Here is a 27,645-nt window from a genome sequence, read left to right as displayed (position 1 = left end):
TCCAGAAAAATAAGAAAATAATTTTATGAGGTTCAACTCATTTAAAAAAAAAAAACTATCAAAATATCTAGTCTCACTTGTAGCAGAAGATACATAAATCAATGGCGTTACTGTAAGGACTAGAAGTTTGCACACATGGAGGATATAAAATATCACATCCAGCCTGTTATGATGGTGCACACTTACAATCCCAGTGACTCAGGAGGCTTAGGCAGGAGGACCACAAGTTCAAAGCCAGCCTCAGCAACTTAGTGAGGCAACGAGCAACCTAGTGAGACCTTATCTCTAAATAAAATATAAAAAGATCTGGGGATTGGGCTCAGTGGTTAAGAGCCCCTGGTTTTGATCCCTGATACCAATATGTCTTTGTGTGTGTGTGTGTGTGTGTGTGTGTGTGTGTGTGTATACGTTTTATATTTATATCTATGTGTGTGAGTGTATATATATATATATATATATACGTGTGTGTATATATATATATATATATACACATATAAGTATATATATATATATATATATATATACACACACACACACACACATATAGATATAGATGTACTTTTTTTGGTATGTGGATGTGTATACATATCACATCCATGTATTTCCTTTGTCACTTAAAGCCTATTTAAATAGTGATTCATTTTTTCACTTTCTTGAGGAAGTTTATTCTGAATTCTCCCTGTGGGTCCCCACATTTTTCTTTTATTTGTGATTTTACATTTATTTGTGTGAATATTTGATTATTCCCTTCATCAGTGGGCTTCAACCTCCAATAGGATTATATCTATTTTCAATTTTTTCATATGCAAGACTTAGCACAGCACTTGACAGTAGGTACTAAATAATTACTTGTTGATGAACCAGCGAAATGAATACCTGAATTGGTGAAATGGACTGAACTTTACATATTCAATAGCTACAGAAACTCTTCTTACTGTGTTTGCTATAAATTGTTACATATTTTATATCATTATATTATTAATACATAAATTATTCTATATTGTTAAAATATTTATCTTGATAAATAAAATATAAGCAGGATTGCAAGGACAGTGTTTATCCACTTAGATGAACAAATTCCTTTCAAGAAGATTGCAGGCACCCAGTTACATAAAACATTGAGTATGCTAATTACAATTAGTAATTATCTACTGACTATTGGAATTCTTTCTCTTGGAAGCATTTAAGTAATCCTAATTTAAGTTACTATATGCACTTGAAAATTACAATACCAAGTTCTGCATACATATTTTATATTAGTTTTTAATTTATGTTAGCTCATCTTTTCCACAAAGTTTGTGTTTCCTGTAGCTTTTGAAATAAAATGGGTATATTTTACACACACACACACACACACACACACACACACACACCCTGGGGATGGAATAACACTAATTTCCATTCAATTCCAAGTCAATCATGTTCTTCTTAGAATTTATTGGACTCACCTTGCTAATCCATGCTGTTAAAAATGAATTAACTGGTTCTGGCTTTTAGAGAATATCTAATTATTTAATTATCTCCATTATGTGAATAAAGCTGTAGTGAATCCCCTTCCCGGTGCTATCGTGTTCTTCCTTAGGGATAAGCCTCATTTAATGTACAGTGAGTTCATGCACACACACACGCACACATATCATAATGATATAATGTTACAAAGCAATTTTAATTAAAACTACAGAGACTGTGTTGTGGTTGTATTTTAAAATCATCTTGCTCTGAGACTGATATAAAGTGTTGATGTGTGTACTCCAGTGGGAGACCCTGTAAATGTTAGCTTTCAGTCATTTTCCCCGGGACCATGCAAGAGTTCCTCTCCAGTCCCTGGTTGGGCTCTTGTGGGAATAGAAACACCATGCTCTTGGCTTGACATCAGTGCCATTTCCAAATGTTACCATGGTGATCACCTATGCTGCATCACTAACCCTTCTCACAACAGCTCAATTTGAGATTCAAGTTTTACGTTTCCATGATTATGGGAGGGTAATTATTTCATTACTCCAGGGAAGAAGATTTAGGAGGTAAATAGCTCTTCATTAAATCTTAAATGACTCTAGTCTTTTTAGGCCACAGAAATGCCAAATATTAAAGGGATGAAATTCAAAAGACTAAAACATGACTGGGAATTGGAAAAAAATTCAATTTTTGTGTAGTATAACTATAAATATTTTTCTCTAGTGAAAACATCCTGCATAAAGTGTAAGTGTATTGTGTCAATAATTCATGATTTAAAATAATTTCCATGTAAAATAAATGCACAGAAATGGCTGTGCCTATGTTTGAATAGAAGTGCCTTTATAAAGCGAGGGATTTTAGGAACTAACCTGGCTTTAGAGGAGGCAGTGCCATAGTTTACAGAGTATAATTTTTCCATGCATCTAAATAAGAACCTCCCTGTAAAAGAAAGGATTTTCTGTTGCACAGATGATCGCTTTGTAAAGAATTATTGTTTCTTTTATTTACTGTTGGTGTTTCCAGATTATGCAGTTGGAAATAAATATTAATGTGCAATATTTTAAAGTATACTTGATTTTATGAAATGTGATGAGATAGTTGTGAATTAAAGATACTTGGGGAATGTTTTAAATATAAAAATAAGCGGCTGCATTTGCTCCCGCTCTTCAGCTCCTGGGCTTTACCCACAGCATTGGAGGGGGACTCTGATGTTATGGAGCTGTGGAAACCACACCTTCTGGAAGGGATTTGGAAACATTATAAATTGTGGGTCAAAAATGGTCAGCGTACAGACACTGTGGGTTACTTAGGTTATTCCACCAAGGCAAACGTTTCTGCCACAGTGTTGAAGGGACACCTGGAGGAGGAATTCAATCACTATTTTCCTAGAGGACAGTAGGTCTGTCTCAAGCCCAGCTCCCCTTCCTGGGTCTTTAATACTTTTCAACACAACATCTACCTGTAAAGTTGACAGGTTTTTTTTTTTTTCTTTTGGTTTAGTGGAAGGAAAATTAGTCGGAATTGATTGTTGGGAGGCTCACTGATTGAGTAATTAATTAATTAAAATTATTCATTCATTCACAAACCTCTGGAGAGGTGGGATGGGAAGGTTAAGAGGCTCAGAGTGGCTGTAGTCTCCTGTGCCTCTTAGCTTCTTATTTAGATCTCATCCATCACAGCCTTGTCTAAGGTATTCTCGTTCGCAAGGTCATCAGAAAATAAAGACTGGAAGGTGAACAGGCACAAACAAGAGCTGTTCACTCCCAAACAAAATCACGTAGATCATGGAAACTCAATGGGTATTACATTTTTCAAGGTCAGAACTCATGTTTAATACAAAAAGACTCCTCCTGAAAGGGTTCCCGAATAAATAAGACTAGACAGTCTCAGTCTCATGCCTTCTCACATCCAGTTCCATTCAAGATAAACTTAGGTAATGTCAAATAATCCCAATGGTTTAGCACCACAAAGTTCATCTCTCACTAAAGCAAGGCCCTTGGTAAATCTGAGTGACACTTTGGGACAACTATCCAGCTTAAGATAGCTGCGTGACTCCCTGTCCTCCTTTAGGAGTGAAGGAGCAGGTGGAGGAGAGGGAAACAGGGTGGCGAATTTTTATGGGCTTGGGTTTAAAGGACCATGTGTAACTTCCCCCTTATGTCTCACTATGTAGAGTCACTAGTCTCAGGTGCCATGTGACAGTAAAGGCCCAGGAAGGAAACTGGAGCTTATCCTGGAGGTTCTGGGTGAGTCTCTACAAGACAGAGGAAATGTTTAAGGAAAAGGAGGCATCCTAAACCCTGGGCAGGCATTTCTTAATTTTCACCAGCTAGTGCTGAAAATCTTATTTTGTTCTGCTTATGTAGGACTAGGACAATGAGAACAAGGAGGAACTCCTGGAAATCACTCCAGATGCTTCATGGCTTAAAGAGGAAAGGGAAGATGAATATAGCTATAGATTGAAGGAAGGACAACTAAACTGCACACTTTGAAATTTAAAAAAAAATTACTAAATAATGTAGTGCCTGCCAAATAAAGTCCTCTGCAGGAGCAACAGTGCCATTCTTATGGTTAGCACAGATTAATGGACACTCTCATGTCTCATGAGCAAAAGGATTTACTAAAATAACTTTCTAGTTTCACTTTGTGCTAACAACTTTACCACTACCCCAATTAATTCCCCCCAAACTGTTAATAACCATGTCATCATAGACCATCATGTAAATGAGCTCTAAAAGGTAAAATCTGAAGAGCAATCTTGCCATTCATTTATCTGAGCTAATTATAATGTAGGAATAATTCTCACAGCAGGTGAAAACTAAGAAAAAGTATGCTTTTCCAGGAAAGCAAACATTTTAGGTTTTGACATCAAAATTTTGGAAGAAGCAAAAAGCTTCCTTTTTTTTTCAAAGTAGAGGATATCATGTTTGTTATTTTTGTTACAATCACATTTTAATGAGGTATTTGTAAAGAGAAAAATTATGGATGATTGTACGATCTTTTTTTTTTAATGGTAATGGCATATATTTCTTTCTACTCCTGTTTTCCTGAAGAAGTTATTTACAGAATGGACAAGGCAGAGATGTTATACTTGAGAATGAATAGGTTTTCATGAACTGATTGGTTATTTTGTTTTAATTCCATTACGATTTATAGCTCTAATACATGGATAATGTAATGTCTTACTAAGGCAACTTGGTATAGTGGAAGGGACAGATGGAGGTTTTGAAGGTTTGAATATGTGGTGTCCTCTGAAAGTTCACATGTGAGACAATGCAGGAAATGTTCAGAGGTGATGTGACCAGAATATGAGAGCTGTAATCAGTGGCTTAATCAATTTGATGGATTAATTATATGAAAAGACGTTTTACCGAATGGTCACTGTAGGCAAGTAAAGTATGTCTGAAGCATTTTGTCTCTGGGGATGTGCCTTTGGGGTTCCTATTTTGTCTTTGGTGAGTAGAGCTCTTTTTGCTTCCTGGCCATCATGTTCTGAACTGCTTTTTCTCCTCCATCACCTTTTGCCATGATGTTCTACCTGACCTCTCAGGCTCAGAGTTATGGAGTCAGCTGACCATGGACTGAACCTCTGTAACCTTGAGCTCAAATAAACTTTTTCTTTCCTAAGTTGTTCTTGTTGGGTATATGAGCCACAGCTATACCAAGCTGAACACCACAGAGGTTCACAAATTAATCCATACTTTTAGCGCTGTGAATTTTGAGTTTGCTACTTGATACCACTGGGGGGCCTCAAGGTGAGTGTGGGAAGAGGCAAATATGGTGTGTAATAGGCCCATTTCAGGTCTTGACATGATTATCATAGTCTTTACCTTATATTTTCTGTGGCACATTTTCTCCTCGTTTTAACTTTGGTTATTCACATTTCCTTCCATTTTATTTCCTTTCCTTTCAAGGGAAAACTGTACAGAGAAACAGATGTGTCGCATATCATGTTAAAAGTGTTCCAAAAAACTTCAAAGGGGAAAAGAGTCAGAAATTGTAAGACCAGTCTGAGTAAGAAGAAACCTTAAAACTCTTCTGAGAAGCATTTGATAGTTTGAAAAGTCTGCATGTAGTGAAATCAATATTTTAAAAATTTAATTTTCCATCTGTGAAAAAGTTGCAAAGTCATCATAGATGGAAGGAAAGTTACCTGCTCTGACAGTTTAGTTATTCATGGAATTAGGTCTAAAAGGAACTCATTGAAGTTAGATAGAGAGGAGAGTCATGAACTTGGGATAGACAAGGGAGCCTTGTCATTTCTTCATTTATCATAAAGCATCAATGGATATTTTACTATGATACTATTATATAGGATTTTGCCTTTTTTTGTTTCAATAAAGGAGAAATTTGGGGAAAGCATAGTTTTACTAATAACCTTGGCAAACACAACCTCATTTTTATAAAACATTAATATCTTTTGTTAAGAAAAATTATACCCAAAATTTGTAAAGAAATCAGAGAACAAATACTGTCCTTGTTTTATAGACTTACTCAAGGATTATTTCGGGGATCCAACATGGCCGCCGGTGAGGAAGCAGCGATTCCAATGTCTCCACATTAACGGGATCAGAAAGACCCACTGGAACAGCGGCAGTCTACCTACTGAGGAACTTCTAGCAAAATTCCGTTAAGAGGGGACCTGCCGGGAATTGGTAGGTTTATTAGAAGTGTCAGTTTGTCCCAGACAAGTGGATCTTGGCCGGCCACGCGGGCGCGGAGGTCCAGTCCCGCAGCCACCAGCCACTTCTGCAAGCGGCTGGCGGCCCAGAGCGGTGCGGCCCGCCCAAACCCGCAGACGGCACCCGCCATCCCGCCGTCCCGGGGAGGCCCTGCTCTCGCTCTGCGAACGGCCACCACGCCTGCCAGGCTCATAGCCACGCAGCCGCAGCTGCCCAGCTCTACAGGCGGCCCCCTGGCGGGTGCAGAGGTATAATCCCGCGGCCACCAGCCGCTTCAGAAAGCGGCCAGCGGCCCCGAGCAGCGCGGCCCGCCAGAACCTGCAGACGGCACCCGCCATCCCGCCATCCCGGGAGGCCCTGCTCTCGCTCTGCGAACGGCCACCCCGCCCGCCCGGATCTCAGCCACGCGGCCGCAGCTGCCCGGCTCTACAGGCAGCCCCCGGCGGCCCCGCGCAGCAAGAAGTGTCCTCGCCTGGCCCAGCAGACAGCCCGTGCCCTCCCGGCTCTACTAACAGCCCCGCCCACCCCCAGACAGCGTGAAGGGAACCTAACCAACCCTTTACGAAATAGCGAACTGGGAACTAAAACCAGAGATTGTGTCAGACCAGAGACAAGCCAGTTCTACCCCTCCCTTCGGACACTCCGGCAAGGAGCCAGGGGCCCGCCATAGCAGAGAGGGGAAGTCACCAAAGTTCGGCCAAAGAGATTCCTTCCCAACGGAATCTACTTTAGCAGGTGTGTGACTCCCACCCACACCAGATACAAACAACCGGGAAACTTCAAAATCTCTCTGTGGGCGTGACCGTAAGGGCCAAAGGACTCTAGACACCCAACTCCCCCTACTGCCAGTGACGAGGGCGTGACTGTAGGGGCAGAGGGAAGCAGAGAAGACTCCCCACCCCCAAATCCCCCAACCGCGAACTGAGAGGATGTGACGGTAGGGGCGGAGGGAAACAAAGGACACTCCAGACCCCCAACTCCTCCTACCGCCAGGAGTGTGGTTGTGACTATAGGGGTTGAGGGAAGCAGAGGGGATCCTCGACCCCCAACTCCTATTACCACCAGCAGCGACACCAATGGTCTTAGCTGCCAGATTCCGAAGGTGTGCCCACCAAAAGGGTCCGGAAAAATTAAACAATTGACTCCCAGACCACAGCTCCACAGCACTGGGGATTAGATGAATGACAGCGAGAGTGCTCAGTAGTTAGGGAAATAGAGCACTCAGTGGGGCTGAAAGTGTAACCAAATCCTTGGGGAACTGCCTCCGGTGAGCAGGACCTGGCTGGCTGGCAGGAGGAAGGGGAGGAGGGGCCGTAGAAGTGAAACGGCTCTGGACCAACAGGATTGAGAGACTCCCAGGAACCGCCTTACAGGGGTTGCTGTTGACACATTGAGGGCAAAACTCAGCCCGGAGGGCACAGCTTTGCCTACGGGAAGAGAAGAAAATGGATCTCTAAGACCTAATTTTATTTCCTATTTCATTTTAATTTTTTCTCTCCCTTTTCCCTCTCTCTCTCCCCTTCCAAGTTTTACTGCTCTTTCCATTCTCCTCTATGGTATCTATCTCCCTCTCCTTCTTTCTTTTCAAGAGCACCTACCTTCCCCTCCCCCCCAACTTTCATCCCAAGCATTACGTCCTCCATTTTGCGTAACTGTCTAAATACAAATAGGTGTGTGCCCTCCCCCCGCGCCTGCAAGGTAGCCGGACCTGCAATCCACCAGCAGGTCAGGCCCAGCAACCTGGGAGTGGCAGAGCCGCCCCACGCGCCTGCAAGGTAGGCGCACCTGCTACCAACCAGCAGAACAGGCCAAGCGGCCTGCCAATGTGGTAGGCACAGTGCCCCAATTGGAGGAGGAGCAGAGCCCCTGCCCACGCCTGTGCGGGAGACTTTGCAACTATACAAGAGTAATACAAATATATAGGGGGAAAATTCAACAACACAACAGTCTCAATAAGCAGAAAGAAACGCGAACAGTATGAAGAGACAAGGAAAGAAAGGACCACAAGCAATGCAGGTCAACTCAACATTACAAGAGGTAATATCTGCAGCAGATGGAATGTCAGATAAAGAATTCAGGAGATACATGCTTCAGATGATCTGGAGTCTCAAGGAAGACATTAGACAGCAAAATCAGACAATGAAAGATCTCTTCAACAATGAAATACATAAACAAATCCAGGAAGCAAAAGATCAAGTATACAGGGAGATAGAGGTTATAAAAAACAAACAAACAGAAATCCTAGAAAGGCAGGAAGCAATAAACCAACTTAAAAACTCAATTGAGAATACTACCAGCAGAGCAGCAGAGTAGAACACTTAGAAGATAGAACATCAGACAATGAAGACAAAGTATTTCAACTTGAAAAGAACATAGACAGCTCAGCAAGACTGTTAAGAAACCAGGAGCAGAACATCCAAGAAATATGGGATAACATTAAAAGACCAAACTTAAGAGTCATTGGGATACAGGAAGGCACAGAGCTCCAAACCAAAGGAATGAGCAATCTATTCAATGAAATAATTCGAGAAAACTTCCCAGACTTGAAGAACGAGACAGAATCCCAAATCCTAGAAGCCTACAGGACGCCGAATGTGCATAATCATAAGTGATCCACACCTAGACACATTATAAATGAAGATGCCCAACATACGGAATAAGGAGAGAATTTTAAAAGCTACCAGAGAAAGGAAGCAGATTACATTTACGGGTAAACCAATCAGGATAACAGCTTATCTCTCAACACAGACTTTGAAAGCTAGTAGATCCTGGAATAACATATTTCAAACACTGAAAGAAAATGGGTTCCAACCAAGAATTGTGTATCCACCAAAATTAAGCTTCAAGATGGAAGATGAAATTAAAACCTTCCACGATAAACAAAAGTTAAAAGAATTTGCAGCTAGAAAACCATCTCTCCAAAAAATCCTCAGCAAAACATTACAGGAAGAGGAAATGGAAAATAACAATGAAAACCAACAGTGATAGGTAGGACAGTAAAGGGGGGAAAATAATCAAAGAGGAAAACAAACCATATTCAGTAACATAAATAAACAAATATGGCTGGAAGGATAACCCATATCTCAATAATAACCCTAAATGTTAATGGCTTAAACTCACCAATTAAGAGACACAGGCTAGTAGAATGGATCACAAAACATGACCCAACAATATGCTGCCTACAGGAGATGCATTTGATAGGAAAAGACATACATAGACTGAAGGTGAAAGGTTGGGAAAAATCATATCACTCATATGGACTTCGGAAACAAGCAGGAGTGTCCATACTCATATCAAATAAAATAGATTTCAAGCCAAAGTTAATCAAAAGGGATAAAGAGGGACACTACATACTGCTCAAGGGAACCATACACCAACAAGACATGACAATCATAAATATATATGCCCCAAACAATGGTGCAGCTATGTTCATCAAACAAACTCTTCTCAAGTTCAAGAGTCTAATAGACCACCATACAATAATCATGGGAGACTTCAACACACCTCTCTCACCACTGGACAGATCTTCCAAACAAAAGTTGAATAAGGAAACTATAGAACTCAATAACACAATTAACAACCTAGACTTAATTGACATATATAGAATATACCACCCAACATCAAGCAGTTACACTTTTTTTCTCAGCAGCACATGGATCCTTCTCAAAAATAGATCATATATTATGTCACAGGGCAACTCTTAGACAATATAAAGGAGTAGAGATAATACCATGCATCTTATCTGACCATAATGGAATGAAACTGAAAATCAGCGATAAAAGAAGGAAGGAAAAATCATGCATCACTTGGAGAATGAACAATAGGTTACTGAATGATCAATGGGTTATAGAAGACATTAAGGAGGAAATTAAAAAATTCTTAGAGATAAATGAAAACACAGACACAACATATCGGAATCTATGGGACACATTGAAAGCAGTTCTAAGAGGAAAATTCATTGCATGGAGTTCATTCCTTAAAAAAAGAAAAAACCAACAAATCAATGAGCTCATACTTCATCTCAAAATCCTAGAAAAAGAAGAGCAAAATAACAGCAAAAGAAGTAGAAGGCAAGAAATAATTAAAATCAGAGCTGAAATTAATGAAATCGAAACAAAAGAAACAATTGAAAAAATTCATAAAACTAAAAGTTGGTTCTTTGAAAAAATAAATAAGATCGACAGACCCTTAGCCATGCTAAAGAAGAGAAGAAGAGAGAGAACTCAAATTACTAGCATACAGGATGAAAAAGGCAATATCACAACAGACACTTCAGAAATACAGAAGATAATCAGAAATTATTTTGAATCCTTATACTCCAATAAAATAGAAGATAGTGAAGGCATCGATAAATTTCTTAAGTCATATGATATGCCTAGATTGAGATAGGAGGATATAGACAACCTAAACAGACCAATATCAATTGAGGAAATAGAAGAAACCATCAAAAGATTACCAACTAAGAAAAGCCCAGGACCGGATGGGTATACAGCAGAGTTTTACAAAACCTTTAAAGAGGAACTAATACCAATACTTTTCAAGCTATTTCAGGAAATAGAAAAAGAGGGAGAACTTCCAAATTCATTCTACGAGGCCAACATCACCCTGATTCCTAAACCAGACAAAGACACTTCAAAGAAAGAAAACTACAGACCTATATCTCTAATGAACCTAGACGCAAAAATCCTCAATAAAATTCTGGCGAATCAGATACAAAATCATATCAAAAAAATTGTACACCATGATCAAGTAGGATTCATCCCTGGGATGCAAGGCTGGTTCAATATACGGAAATCAATAAATGTTATCCACCACATCAATAGACTTAAAAATAAGAACCATATGATCATCTTGATAGATGCGGAAAAAGCATTCGACAAAGTACAGCATCCCTTTTTGTTCAAAACTCTCGAAAAAATAGGGATAACAGGAACATACCTCAACATTGTAAAAGCAATCTATGCTAAGCCCCAGGCTAGCATCATTCTGAATGGAGAAAAATTGAAGGCATTCCCTCTAAAATCTGGAACAAGACAGGGATGCCCTCTCTCACCACTTCTGTTCAACATAGTTCTCAAAACACTGGCCAGAGCAATTAGACAGACGAAAGACATTAAAGGCATAAAAATAGGAAAAGAAGAACTTAAATTATCACTGTTTGCAGATGACATGATTCTATACCTAGCAGATCCAAAAGGCTCTACAAAGAAACTATTAGAGCTAATAAATGAATTCAGCAAATTGGCAGGATATAAAATCAACACGCATAAATCAAATGCATTCCTGTATATCAGGGACAAACCCTCTGAAATGGAAATGAGGACAACCACTCCATTCACAATATCCTCAAAAATAATAGAATACTTGGGAATCAACCTAACAAAAGAGGTAAAAGACTTATACAATGAAAACTACAGAACCCTAAAGAGAGAAATTGAAGAAGATCTTAGAAGATGGAAAAATATACCCTGTTCATGGATAGGCAGAACTAACATCATCAAAATGGCGATATTACCAAAAGTTCTCTATAGGTTTAATGCAATGCCAATCAAAATCCCAATGGCATTTCTTGTAGAAATAGAGAAAGCAATCATGAAATTCATATGGAAAAATAAAACACCCAGAATAGCAAAAACAGTGCTAAGCAGGAAGTGTGAATCAGGTGGTATAGGGATACCAGACTTCAAACTATACTACAGAGCAATAGTAACAAAAACAGCATGGTATTGGTACCAAAACAGGCGGGTGGACCAATGGTACAGAATAGAGGACACAGAAACCAACCCACAAAACTACAACTTTCTTATATTTGATAAAGGGGCTAAAAGCATGCAATGGAGGAAGGATAGCATCTTCAACAAATGGTGCTGGGAAAACTGGAAATCCATATGCAACAAAATGAAACTGAATCCCTTTCTCTCGCCATGCACAAAAGTTAACTCAAAATGGATCAAGGAGCTTGATATCAAACCAGAGACAAGGCATCTGATAGAAGAAAAAGTTGGCTACGACCTACACACTGTGGGGTCGGGCTCCAAATTCCTCAATAGGACACCCATAGCACAAGAATTAATATCTAGAATCAACAAATGGGACTTGCTCAAACTAAAAATTTTTTTCTCAGCAAAAGAAACAATAAGAGAGGTAAATAGGGAGCCTACATCATGGGAACAAATCTTTACTCCTCACACTTCAGATAGAGCCCTAATATCCAGAGTATATAAAGAACTCAAAAAATTAGACAATATGATAACAAATAACCCAATCAACAAATGGGCCAAGGACCTAAACAGACACTTCACAGAGGAGCTCACCATCGCTAGCAGTCAGAGAAATGCAAATCAAAACCACCCTAAGATATCATCTCACTCCAGTAAGATTGGCAGCCATTATGAAGTCAAACAACAACAAGTGCTAGCGAGGATGTGGGGAAAAGGGTACACTCGTACATTGTTGGTGGGACTGCAAATTGGTGCAACCAATTTGGAAAGCAGTATGGAGATTTCTTGGAAAGCTGGGAATGGATCCACCATTTGATTCAGCTATTCCCCTTCTGGGTCTATTCCCTAAAGACCTAAAACAGCATGCTACAGGGACACTGCTACATCGATGTTCATAGCAGTACAATTCACAATAGCAAGACTGTGGAAGCAACCTAGATGCCCTTCAATAGACGAATGGATAAAAAAAATGTGGCATTTATACACAATGGAGTATTACTCTGCATTAAAAAATGACAAAATTATAGAATTTGGAAGGAAATGGATGGCATTAGATCAGATTATGCTAAGAGAAGCTAGCCAATCCCTAAAAAACAAATGCCAAATGTCTTCTTTGATATAAGGAGAGTAACTAAGAACAGAGTAGGGAAGAAGAGCATGAGAAGATGACTAACATTAAACAGGGATGAGAGGTGGGAGGGACAGGGAGAGAGAAGGGAAATTGCTTGGAAATGGAAGGAGACCCTTAGGGTTATACAAAATTACATACAAGAGGAAGTGAGGGGAAAGGGAAAAATAATACAAGGGGGAGAAATGAATTACAGTAGGGGGGGGTAGAGAGAGAAGAGGGGAGGGGAGGGGAGGGGAGGGGAGGGGGGATAGTAGAGGATAGGAAAGGCAGCAGAATACAACAGACATGAGTATGTCAATATGTAAATCAGTGGAAGTGTAACTGATGTGACTCTGCAATCTGTATACGGGGTAAAAATGGGAGTTCATAACCCACTTGAATCAAAGTGTGAAATATGATATATCAAGAACTATATAATGTTTTGAACAACCAATAAAAAAAAGGATTATTTTGATTTATAGGGGAATGCACCTATATTCAATTCACTATTTTTTACATAAAGAATTTTGTATTTCTCCTTTACATGTTAATGTGTGTGATTCTGGCTGATAGAAAATATAACCTCGGATGTTATAGTTTTATATCTCTATAGGATACTAACTGGTTTTAGACTGTAGTCTGTGGACATATCAAATCCCTTTAAGCATTATTTGACTGGTTATATACATCTCAACTTCCAAAAATCTCCTTTGAACCAAACATACCATTTTACTGACTCCTTCAGTTATGGTTTGGATATGAGGTGTCCTTCAAAAGATTCTGTGTTAAGCCAGGAAATTAAATGACTTGATTTTGAGAGCTGTAACTATTCAGTGAATTAACTCATTTGGTGGATCAGTAATTTAAAAAGTAACTGCAGGCAGGGTGGAGTGTAGCTAGAGGAAGTGGGTCTTTAGGGGTGTGCCTGTGGGAATGACATCTTACTCCTTTTTCTCTCTGGTTCTTGGTGGCCAGAAGCTGAGCTGCTTTCCTGTGCCACACCTTTCTACCATGATGCTCTGCTTCTCTTGGGCTCAGAGCCATGTAGTCAGCCGGCCATGGACTGAACCTCTGAAACTCTAAGCCAAAATATACTTTTTGTTCCCATTGGATATTTTAATCACAACAACAAAAAGCTAACATAATCTAATTAATTAATTAATTAATTCTCTACTAATGTTATTCTACGTTTATTTGTGAATCACACTTTGTATTATTTGGAAAATGATACTTGGCTTGCTCAATCATGAGCTCATTTTTACATAAGGATAACAGGTTTTTTTTTTAACTAAAACTTCCAATGTTAGGAAGGAGATAATGTCTCTCCATAGTAGACTGATCCATCTCTATGTTATTAGTCAGTTTTTTAACTGATTATAGTATTATAGCATTATGTGTATCAGTAAGAATATCAGTATCTTCTATGAGGATATGTTCAACTGGGAAGTAAAATATCAAGTTTCTCCTGAGAATGTTTCTACATTTGAAAATTTTAGAACACAAGTATTATCATAAAAAGTTTAAGTAAAATAATTTTATGTGCTCTGCAAAAGAAGATGTGGTATGATACACATGGTTGTGTATTATTAAGCGGTATATTTTAAAACATCATTTAATAGGGAGAACATCAAGAAGTAGAGATGATAAATTTTCTTTGTTGGAAATTTGCATTGCCCGTAAACATGATTTTGGACAATGGGATAAGACTAGTAATGAGATAATGAAAAGCAACCCAAAATTTGTTTTATTTTTCCAGCACCTTACATGTGTTCCTTTTTCGTCCTCCTCTCAGGTATCATTTCAGGTCCAAATAAGAAGAAAGTGGATTGTTTGAGGAGAATGTGATTGTAACAGAATCATTTGTAAGTGTGTGAACATGGTAGAAGGTAAACCACAAATGTCAGCACAGCCTGGAACAGGAAGATGTTGGCCCTGAGAAAGTGGAACCCTGGGAATGACTATTGTGATTTTACTCTCACATCTCCATCTCCTCTGGATACTCTCATTTGGTTAACTGCACCCCCCCCAAAAAAAAAAAAAAAAAACAGAAGACAGGAGAACATGAATGTAATCCACATTAGCCAGCTTCCTGGGACACAAGAGTAGATAGGGTGAAGACGGAGAGAGAATTGACCTACAAACCATATGGATAATGTTCTGCAGATTGGTTAATACTCAGTGGAGATGCCAGTTGCAGAATATAGTATAGGAGAGGCCAGTGCTGGAAGAATAGTCAAGCCATGTGCAATGCACCTGGTCAAGACAAGGGGGCACAGATTGAGTGACAGCTCTGCCCATCCATCCAGACAGGAAACCAGGTCTGCCATTCAGTAAAGTCAGGAAGCTGCAGTCATATTCCTCTGGGGTTTTGGGGACTACATTAGCATTCTATGAACAACTAACAGGGACAATGGGACAATTCTTTTAACTTCGAGTTATATATTTTTTTTCATGTGTAAAATCAGAGCATTATAATAGAATGAATGTTTATCTTCCTATAATTTTAAGTGAAAAAATAAAAACAGGAACCAACTTTTTCCATTACTTTTTATATTGCCTCACTTCTAAGTATTTTTTTCAGAAGAGCAACTAAATCAGCATCTTTTGTGTTCCTATATTATTATTTATCAATGAATTCTCCCTGAAGGAGGCAATCAACACCAGATTGTTAGGGTCACTTTAATCAGAGTGGTAATGGTTTATTCTACTCTATGAAGTTGATATTTACTCTCTATACAATGAGGAAGCACCAAGTGATAAAATGGTCAGCTGTAAGAAATAAGCATTATATCCAAATAGGAGGGAAAAATCTTTCTTTTAATTAGATGTCCCTCTCAAGTATAAAGAAAAAAAAAAGGTAAGTTAGTGTCTTTATTGCAAAAGAAGCAACTCAAGGTTAAGCAATTTGTGTACTAGTTGACCCAGGGAGAGAATGAAAGGATAGGTATTTAACCCAAGGTTGGGTGCATTGCTGGTCTTGGGGCCTGCAGGCCCTTCCTGAATTTCTCTGCTGAGATTGGCCTGTGCAGTCTGATTGTCCCCGTCAAGGGTGTGCTTGGATTGCCCTCCAGCTTGCATGCCTCTGCTGATTACTGGCAGCTTGAAATTGTCCTGCAAGAGAATGAGGGCTCTTGATTAATCCCCATGCACAGTATCAACATATTATTGATTCATTATTAGCACATCATGTCTCATTTCCTGGCAACGTGGGCAATGTGGAGACAAATGTGAATTTTTTTCAAAACAGATGCAACCTGGTGAACATCCAACTTGGGTAACTAATATTTTTTTCCTGGATAAAATCCTTCTACTATATAAGATACTGAAAGTGTTTCTTTTCTCTAAAGAAGAACACCAAAGTTCAACTGCTCTATTTTAACCACTGTAAAGCAATCTGACTTATTTTGTTATTTATGTCTTCAGTTATAAAAGTAGCAGATAAAAATTCCCTAGGTAGAGTGTGCTATATATATTAGGCACTTCATTATATAGCTTTCACTCATATCAGTGTTAAATACAGAGCTTTAAAAAGACATGCAAACATTTATTAACTTATCCATAAATCTATTTATTTACCAGTCCATTTACTGAGACCTACCGTATTATACTAGGTACCAGGAATACAAGACTATGTTTTGGTTCACATTCAGAATTCAAAAAGTATAGAAAAGGTGGGCATATAAATAAAACACACCCTTAATAATTAAATAATTAAAATATACACAAGGTAATAAAGGGATACTGAATTCTCAGGTGTGATTTCAGAAAAAGTCATGTCCATGCTGGGGATTGGGAAATGAATAGTTCTGCAGATGAAGAGGTTAAAAAGATAATTTTGGGTAAACGGAAACAGATGATGAAAGCAAACTATAAGTTTTCTCCTGGATACTGTAAGTATTTGATTGTTTCAGAAGCATACATTTAAAAGGGGTTGATGAGGTATCACTCACTTTTCCAGCCTTAGGCTGGAAAGGTAGGAAAGCGATAGATTTTTGAGGGTGTAGGATTTTAGTTTAGTAGGCAATAGGGTTCTAAGCAATGCAATCCCATTAAAAATTTACCCAGATATATTCGAGTGCTATACAATTGGAATTATGGATACTAGTCAGAGGATGTTAAAATAGGGCAATGGAAGCCCATGCCTGGATTATCGAGGGCATAGAGAGATGGGATTCAAATGTGTCTAGGAGAAACAGTGAAATGAACTTGGTTTAAACTTGATGTTGGAAACAAAAGACTTGTGAAGGTGACTCTGTCTTGTGTTTGTTCCCTGTGACTAAGGTAGAAGGAAGCCCTAGAACAATAAAATTGTGACAGTAGAAAACAGAGATGGTAGAGGGAAGCAATAATAATTGGCACAGTTTTGACCTTGTTGACTTTATGGGCTGGGTGTCTAGGAATGGGCTGGATCTCAACATCTCACACCCAGGGATAGGAATTGAGCTAGGTAATGCAAAAGCCCAAATTGCAGGCAGAAATTATAGTTGCATGAATTATTTTGTTATCATAGTAATGGCTCTGTCTCAAAGACAAAATAGTCCAAGTTAAGACAGAGGATATATTTGCAATTCCAAAAGTCTAACTGTATTCATGAAGGTCACCTCTTATATTGATCACATTTTCCTTTAAAAAATAAGACTGCCAATAATATCTAATCACTGAAGATATTCCTATTGACGTAAATATTGCTTCTTTTTTTAAAAGAGAGAGAGAGAGAGAGAGAGAGAGAGAATTTTAATATTTATTTTTTAGTTTTCGGCGGACACAACATCTTTGTTGGTATGTGGTGCTGAGGATCGAACCCGGGCCGCACGCACGCCAGGCGAGGGCACTACCGCTTGAGCCACACCCCCAGCCCCTAAATATTGCTTTTTACTTTTTATTATTTTTAAATGGTTTTAGGCTTTTGTAGAAGTTGTGATTTAGTGCAGAGTACTTTTGTGTACCTTTCACCTATGACATCATCCTAAGTGACCACAGTAGAAATAGCAAACCAGGAAATCGGATACTGCTGTGAAATTATTATTTAAACCCAGGTCTTATTCAAATTTCTAGGACTTTTACATGCACTTATGAGTTTGCTGTTGTTTTGGCATACAGTCTAAAGAAATTTTAACACATGTATAGGTTCATGTGACCACCACTATAGTGCTCCAGATACAGACTTTGTCACCCCCCAAACTCTTTTTTTATCAATCTATATTCACCCCTATCTCTACCTGAACTCCCTAACAACTAGTGATATTTTCTACATCTTTAAAGTTTTGTCATTTTTAGAACATTATAGAAATGGAATAATGTGGTACATACTCTTTTAAAAATGGCTTGCTGTACTTGTCACAATGCCTCTGAGATTCATCCAGGCCGTTATAGGTACCAACCAGCAACTCTTTTTCATGGCATGTTAGGTCCACTTGCAAAGCCTGTCTCTGGCCTGCAGTGGCTCTGTGCTTTGGATCGTTGTAGTTACCATAATTACTACATGGTAATTCTTCACTTCTCTGAGACGGAAATTTCACCATAATATATTCACCTGCAAAGAGTCATGGAGATCACCCAAGATGGAAGCCTTGCTGTACCAGCTGAAGACTTCATCTGAAATCAAAAGGAAACCAAATAGGAAATAGATGGAGCCCATCAGATTCTCAGGATGCAGATGCAGTTGAGGTTCTGGAATCCTCATGGTTAAATGGTGCAAAGAAAGCTAAAGAACCACAAATCACTGGAGATTGGAGCCTCCCTGCTGCCCCTGCAGGCCCCTGTCCTCCCTGTGAAACTGATAAGAGCCTGTAGCGTTGGGCCTCATCTGGGGCAGATATTTCTCCTTGCAAATATGAACACTCTGATATTTAACTGCAGGAAATGCCCAGCAGGTGCTGTAAATGCTGGCCGAGGTTTCTGGGTGCCAGGTCACGTGGACCTCAGGAGCACAGGCTCCCCTAGCCTAAGAGGACCAGCCTTCCATTTGTCAAGCTGTCTGTGAGGTTCAAAGATAGTCTGTCTGGACCTCCATTTTTGCTACTTTTTAAAGCTCTTAACGTCAGAACTTGAAAGCTTCTGCTTTGGATTAGTCATCAAAAACATGATATTGATCTAGTTTTAGCCCAGAATGATCAAAAGCATGGTGAAGGGCCAGAAGTTTACAAAACATGGCAAACATGAGAATGTCAGAAATGATGAGTGGTGAAATAAATGAATGACGGGGTGAAGGGGAAGAATAAAAAAAGAAAACCTTCCTACTTTCTCATTTTAATCCCAAATGGTGGGTCCCACAAGTGAAGGCTGACACTAACACTTAAAGAACTGCCTCCTGGGGAAGTGGGACATGGACAGCTGCCTAAGTTCAGGAGAGTCAGGTAAAATACAGGTTCCTACAAAAACCTCAACAGAGGTAAGACCCACTCAAATGCTATTATTTGTTAGTTGTTTGAAAAGTAATAATCATTTACCCAAGTTTTGGGAAGTTTAAACTGAATGATTTTACTTTTTAAAAAAAGTTTTTTAAATTATTTTTAATATTTATTTTTTTAGGTGTAGATGGACACAACACAATGCCTTTATTTTTATGTGGTACTGAGGATCAAACCTGGGTCCTGCCAGTGCTAGGCGAGCACTCTACTGCTGAGCCACAATCCCAGCCCCTGATTTTACTTTTTACCATTGTATGTGTTCCATTGGACAAGTGCCAGGCCCAGGATGGGGTATCAGTAAATATGTCCTGAATAGACATCCTGAGAAGGGTCAGGTTCCCAGCATGCAGCTCAGCCTCTGGGCAGCGATGCTTCTCAATGCGCCTGTCTTTCTACCTGCCTCTTCACAGGACTGCAGGCAAGGACTCTGCTGTACTCATTGATGGATCCTGTGTCACCATAGCCCTTGGCACATATCAATCAGTCCATAAAGACCTGTTGAGGGCTGGGGATGTGGCTCAAGCGGTAGTGCGCTCACCTGGCATGTGTGCGGCCCGGTTCGATCCTCAGCACCACATACAAACAAAGATGTTGTGTCCGCCGAGAACTAAGAAATAAATATTAAAAAAAATTCTCTCTCTCTCTCTCTCTCTCTCTCTCTCTCTCTCTCTCTCTCTCTCTCTCTCTCCTCTCTCACTCTCTCTTAAAAAAAAAACCTGTTGAATCACTTACTCTCTACAGGCAACACTTTTTAAGATAAAAAACTCATTTATTTAATGTTTAGTTGTTAATGTATACTTGGTTTATTCCCTGGGTTCTGCTATTCATAAACATTGTAGTCATGTCAATGTTTATAGCAGCTCAACTCACAATAGCTAAACTCTGGAACCAACCAAGGGGGGCCCTTCAACAGATAAATGGATAAAGAAAATGTGGTACATGTACACAATGGAATGTTACTCACCTTAAAGAGGAATAAAATTATGGCATTTGCCAGTAAATGAATGGAACTGGAGACTACCATGCAAAGTGAAATAAGCCAGTCTTAAAACAAAGGCTGCATATTTTCTCTGATATGCGGATGTTAATTCACAATGAAGGTGGGGAAGGAAGAATAAAGTTACTTTGTATTAGGTAGAGGGGAGTAAAGAGGAAGGTCTACTGGGGGTAGGAAGGATAGAACAATGAATAAGACATTATTACCCTAGGTACATATATGACTGCATGACTGGTGTGATTCTACATCACTTACAACCAGAAGAATGAGAAATTATATTCCATTTGTTTAAAAAAAATGTATGGCTCTATAAAATGCTGGACAAGGAAAAAAATCTATAGTCATTGATGAGTGGTTTAATGCCTCCCAAGTTTGTTTTCCTCATTTTAATGGGGCCAATAATCTTAAATTCTGCTGGTAAAGATTTTTTGGGAGAATAAATTAGATAATACAATCCAAGACAATATGTGTGCATTTTTATTGATTTATTTTTAAAATGTATATGAAGCCTTTATTTACATGCCATTTCAAGCTAGTCATTCATTGTTATGGATTAGCTATGAGGTGTCCCCCAAAGCTCCTGTGAGACAATGCAAGGAAGTTTAGGGGTAAAATGATTGGGTTATGAAAGTCTTAACCTGATCAGTGCAAAATTAGTCCATTGATAAGGATTGTTAACTGTAGGCAGGTAAGGTGCAGCTGGAGAACGTGGGTCCCTGGGGTTGTGACTTTGCAGTATATATTTTGTCTCTGGTGAGGGGAGTCTCTCTCTCTCTGCTTCCTGGTACAATGTCCTGAGCCACTTTCCTCCACCACACTCTTCTGCTATGATGTTCTGCCTCCCACTTACAACCCAGAGGAAGGGTGCTGTCATTTATCGACTGAGATCTCTAAAACCATGAGCCCCAAATTAACTATTCCTCTTCTAATTGTTCCTGTCGGGTCTTTTGGTCACAGTAGCCAAAAAGCTGACTAAAATATTCATGCTATATTTTTCTCTTATTGATAGTGTTAATGGTTGATTAGGAGAAAAATACTTTTAAACCACTTCCCTATAGCCCGAGACATAGCATGTGTACCATGTATAATTAGATTCTACAATAGCTTATAAACAGAGATATATGTAAATCAATTTTTAAAGACATGGAAATTCCTAAAATTTCCCAAAGTTCTTGTCCCCTTCTGATACATCAAGTCCTAGATTATAATGAGTTTTGTTAGCTAGGAGGGAGGTGGTTGGTGTGTTTCTCAAAAAACTCATGTGCATGCTTCCAGCAGATGACCAGGCAGGTTCAAAATTTGTATTCCTGCAGCATAATTGATCAAAATAAAAGTACAGGGAAGTTAAAAAATAATTGCATGAACACTGGGATACATCTGGGAATTTGTTTTCAAGTATTTCCTCTGCTCCTAGCTATCTATAATGTCTGAAAACAGATGAACAGACAAAACCATACACACACAGAGCATTTTAATACCAAAGTCCAACTTGGGGCCATTTATTTCTTGTTCCTAGAAATGAGCTACCAAAGCTATAGGAATCCAAGCAAACTGTCTATTTTCCAGAATTTTTGTAATTTGGCGATATACTGCAATAACAAAGGACACTACTTAACAGCATGATGATAGTAGTCTGGGGTCAGGTAGACAGAGAGCACAGAGGGTCTGGGCCTCCTTCCATGAGCAATATGATGTCACTGAAGATACTGGTGTGTGGAAGCACAGGACCAAAACAGCAGTTCAGCAGCAAAGCCCTCAGCTAACAGGAGATGGAGCCTGTGGTTGTGCCACTAGCAACCCATCCATGTTGTTAGTAATACTGAGGTAAATTCTTGTTCTAGATTAAGAGCAGCTGGAATATGGATGGGTGTCAGCCCTACTAGGAATCATCCGTTGCTCATGGTACAATGCTGTGAACTTGTGAAGAGCCAGTTGCATGTTTTTCTATTTGTGAAGTTTCAAAATGTATTGATGCTCTTTTTTAAAGTGTGTAAGTGCTTCTAGAAAGAATGATTTTCAGGCTGTACATCTATTCCCAAGAATTCTTCTCACTCTCACAGGCATCCTTACTTCCATCAATGGTGTGTGTGGGAAACTGTCTCAGCGGAGGTGTGCATTCTGCCTGTGAATACATCCCTTTAAGCTCAGATGCTCACTTATGCTTCTTCATGTATAGCTATTAAAACACATCAGGAGTGCAATTCAATCTTAGTGTATATTTCAAAATTTACCATACAGACATAATAGCACTACTTGACAGGCTTTTTAGGGAAAAAAAAGTCCATCAGGAGACCCAGTTCACTCCTTCCTGTAGAGACTTTGTATTTGCCAATACATCAAAATCAAGGAAAAGTGGATGAATGGTGGTAGAAGAGTACATTGCCCTGGCTGGTGGTAGTGTCACAGAATCAAATATATGTAGTAGTCTATCTTCATTGAGGCTCAATTTGTCTTTGAGACTCTACCTTAGTTAATATAACTTACTTAACTGTAGAATGAGATACACATCACCAGCCACCTTGGGCAGGTTTGTTTTTGAATATCGTGTTTGCAATGACTCACTTACCACAAGGGTAAATCTCTCTTTTCCTTGGGTTTCCTGACCATGATTGCACTCATATCAACATGGCAATCGGGATTATGAAAGAAGGATTTTTGTTGGTAGTTTTAACTATGGGGGAAAAAATAGTAGCTGGAAATTAGAAACTTGGGGCATGGATATTGAATTAGTTCTAACCACATCAACAGATTTAAATAAATAGATAAATAGGCCAATGGTGTCCTGAAGAAATGTATGGGTGTTAGAGTTGCTCTAGAGGAAGATACAAAAATTTAGTTAAAGGCACGTCATTAAGCTAGAGATTTGAAGTGTGAGAAATCACCAGGCAATGAAAGTTCACCCTGCATTTTTATTAGTTCTATGTCAGATGGGCTCATATGTAGAATTAGACTCCAGAGGGTGACCTGCTTGTTCCTGTTTGCCTGGGACCTTCTCAGTTTGGGCACTGAGAGCCTCACAGCCTGGAGGAACCTACAGTAGTCACCCTAATTCTTAGAAAGTTCTCTTAAGAGACATAAGCATGGGTCTGTCTCTCCCTTCATTTCACCTTCCTCCATTTTTCTGAGCCTCATGGAATTCATCTGCACATCATAATTATCAATATCCCTTTTTAAAATGTCTATGATTGGTTGAACACCTGCCTTGTCACAGAAGCAAGAGGCTTTTTTTTTTTTTAATGTAGATGTTGGCATCTCCCAAGTTTCTTTGACCTCAATTTCATACAAAAACTCCTCAACACTGTTCCAAACCTTTGAACTAAAATTCACATTCCGTTTCCTTTAATTTGCTATTTCACAATAGATTGTATTTGTAGGTTTGAAAGGTGTTTATGGGTAGCTTGTGAGCTTGCAATTTATTTTGATTACAGTAAGGTGTTTATAAAATTTTCTATTTTAAAATCAATGTTGTTGGGAACATCTTCAGATGTGCTAAAAGTACTGAAATAGACACAATCTGTAGCCTGTCGGGAAAGCCAACAAAAACCGCTGGGTCAGGAGCACAGCTGTTTCTAGAGGGCATTAATTTTTTTTTTTTACCGTCTTTCCCATAGGCCAATATTCTTTTATGCATTGATTTATATTTTAGTAATGACAGACTCCACTGGCATGAGCATTTCGGTTCCTCAGAAATTAGATAAAATCATAATTTAGACACAGGATAAAAGGTGGAGGGAATTAGCATTTTGCAGCATTAATTAGCTCACTTGCCCTCGCTTATTTCTGATCAAATGGAGACGCTCAGTGCCGCAGCGAACAGGGCTACGAGTATCCTTCAATTGTACCATATGACATTGATGTTTCTAATGCATGTAAATTCAATAGCTTTGCCTTGATTTTAAAAGTATGGTTTTAAAAATAGTGGATCATTTTAGATGGGTATGATAAGCAACGAACAAAAGAAGCAATTGGATGCACAATGTAACGTTGAAGGGGCTCCTGTTGAAAGAAGGAGAGTTGTGCAAATTCGCCTGAGAGGTAGGATTGCGCAGGCTCCTCCCTGCCTGGTCTTCTCCTGCCTCGCCTTCCATCTTTTAGCATCTTCCTTGTGATTCCAGGTTGCTCCAAGCAGCCGGCAACCTTAGCAGGCAAGCATTTCATTTTAAATAATGGTTGGTGTTGTTTTCCAAAGCTAGCGACTTCGTCTTCCTGCAGCAGCCGCTCCGGGGGCCCCCTCTCTGCCTCAACCTGTGTGTTTGCTCCGCTGTCGTCGCCTGCACTGAGATTCTCGCTTTCCCTTTCCACATGGCTGCTTGGTGTGCAGAAGATGCCTTCTTACAGATGTGCTCCCTCCCCTGACAAACGATTACTCCTGCTCCCCCCAGCGGGAGGCCATTAGGACATGATCACGGGTTCTGCTAAGTCATCTCACAATCACAGTTTTGTGCAATCACCTCTCATCTGAGACTCTCTAGGCATATGCCACGCAGGGAAACTAGCAGTCACAAACGGCAGCACCTCCAGGCATATTATTTGTTATTTTGGTCCAAAAGTGTAAAGGATAATGGCTAATACACTAATGTCTGGGGGTCTCATTGGACACTCTGACTGGCATCATTTGCAGCAAACTTGTGAAAGACGGAATGGGTGATCATGTGCTATTCAGAGAGGGAAAAAGAGGTGCCTCACATTTCCATAGCAATTACTCACAACCCTCGAGAAAGATCTGGCCATAAGAGTGATTTTACAAAGTTATCCTATTCAGACTTTCAGCATTCTGAGCTTCGAAAAAAATAAATGATCAGATATTATTTTCCTTCGAAAATGGTTAACCAGTTACATGTTTATTTTTATTCTAATCTCACAGCACGAGCTTATGTGAACACACATAGCAAAGACCCATCTAAAATGTATTCCTTCTAAATCAGAGAAACACACATGCGTATGAAGGCTCGGCTTGCTCTTAAGGTCTCTGACAGCTCTTCCTGCTTTATCCCCTTGTTTTTAACAGGTAGCACCTCACTGGGATTTCAGTGAGTCTGTATTCAACATTTACTATGTTATGAAATAAGTAGATTTTGGCATAATGTCACATTAACACTTGGATTGTTTTTTATGGCTTTTCAGGTCTAGATTACTGCTGCACTGGGGTGTCATGCGTCTTTGTGTAGAATCAGAGAACTTGCTAACAAACCAGGGCTTCCCCAGGGGCCCAGGAGACTGATGCAGCAGGGGGCGCTGTTCTCCTAGTCTGCAATCTCAGCCCCCCCCCCCCATTTATTTCTGTCACTGGTTTTGTGCAAGTTCCTAAATTTCTCTTCCTCACCCTTCCATGATAAAATGCCATTACTTTAGATTCACTGAAGTGAGATGCAGTAAGATTTGTGAACATCTGGATTAGAGGCCCTCTGGAAGAAACACTCTTATTTTTGCCCAGGACACAGAGATGTTTGAACTAAGCATGAATATCACGTCCCAGTCTGGCACAACAGGGACACTCAATAAATACTTACTAAACTGAACTGAGTTGAAGTCAAGAGTTCTATAGAACCTTTACTTTAATGAGTAGGAGAAGAATCATTGTAAAGGGAAAAGTAGAATATCACTCACAACAAGCCATGGTCTTCCTTAAATGTTAACAGCTGCTTGCATTTGGAAATACGCTCTGGAAGTGCTTGAATTCAGTATATTCCTCTTAAGTGGCTATATAGGCATTTCTGTTCAGTGTGGCTTCTACTGTTCATTTCTATATTGAATTCATCATTCTTGCTTGTTTTCTTCCCCCCTACGAAGAAAAAATAAGGACCCACAGGCCTAGTTTTCCTCTCTGCCTAGATCTCTGAAATCAGAGATAGGAAAAGAGAATTTAAACTATTTATTCTATATTTTATCTGCATCCTCTCTTGCCTCTACTGGATAAATTTACCAAAAGAAAAGAAAAGAAAAGAAAAGAAAGAAAGAAAGAAAGAAAGAAAGAAAGAAAGAAAGAAAGAAAGAAAGAAAGAAAGAGAAAAGAAGTTCCAATTGAGTTGGCTAACTGGTCTCAGTGACATAAAAATGCAGGAGCTCTAGTCTTGTCAGGGTGCATCTCATTTCAACTGTCAGATATATTCAATTTCTAAATCCAGTGACAGAGAGACAGAGAGAGGAGAGAGAATAGAGAGAATGCACATTGTTCTCCTCATGTACTTGGAGAGAATAAAGTCCAGAAACTCAGAGAAGTGTGACGGTTGACCTTATGATTTTTAAATGATTTGTTTCCAGCTATTTAACTTACAAATATGTGTTGAGTATCTACTATGTACAAGAAATTGTTAGCTCATATAGGTAGATAAAAAAGCAAAGAAAACAGGATACCTTCTTTTAAGCACCCTCCCCAACAAAGTTTATAACTATAGCACACAATTGCATGAGATAGAACTGTCAGGTACTGTTAAAAGTTAAAAGTTGAATGGGCCTTAGTTGGATCCCAACTCAGCATCACCATGATTGTGCCACTCAACCTCATCAGACTTCATATCTACAGCTAGGCGGGACACATAGAAGCGTCGAGAATTAAACTCACATATCTACGGCCAACCCATTTTCAACAAAGTGTTAAGAACATGTGTTGAAGGAAGAACAGTCTTTTCAATAAATGGTGCTGGGAAAATTGAACATCTACATGTAGAATGATGAAACTAGTTATCTCTCTCACCAGGTATAAAAAAAATCAGCTCAAAATGGATTAAAAATTTAAATGTAAGACATGAAACTACTTAGAAGAAAACAAAGGGAAAAATCTTCAAGACATTGGAATGGGCAAAGATTTTTTTTTGATAAGACCATTTTTTGAATAAGGCACAGGAAACAAAAGCAAAAATAGATGGGATTAATTTAAATGGAAAAGCTTTTGCACAACACAGGGAATCACCGAGAGTCAATCTACAGAATCAGAGAAAATATTTGCAGACTATACATTGGCAAGGGGTTGATACCAAGAATATATATAATATATAATATTCATTTATACACACACATATGTCAATTATTACATATATATGTGTGTGTCTGTCTGTACATGTGTGTATTATCCTATATGGCAGCACTTGGTGTCTGTTCCCTGAAGATGTCCCATCACCCCCGCATTCCCCACAGTAGTACTGGCTTCCTGCCTCCCATCCCAGCCAGCCGTTGGAACCATCAGCTTGGTCCCACCTCCATGAAGAATCTGAAGTCTTCTCCTGTATGAACTCCAGGGGACATTTCTATACTTATAGCAGTGTTGGAAACC

The sequence above is a fragment of the Spermophilus citellus genome (assembly GCF_964194105.1).
Source record: "Spermophilus citellus genome assembly, chromosome: 7".
NCBI lineage: Eukaryota > Metazoa > Chordata > Mammalia > Rodentia > Sciuridae > Spermophilus > Spermophilus citellus.
The sequence above is the reverse complement of the archived record's forward strand: the minus strand, read 5'-3'. Positions refer to the sequence as shown.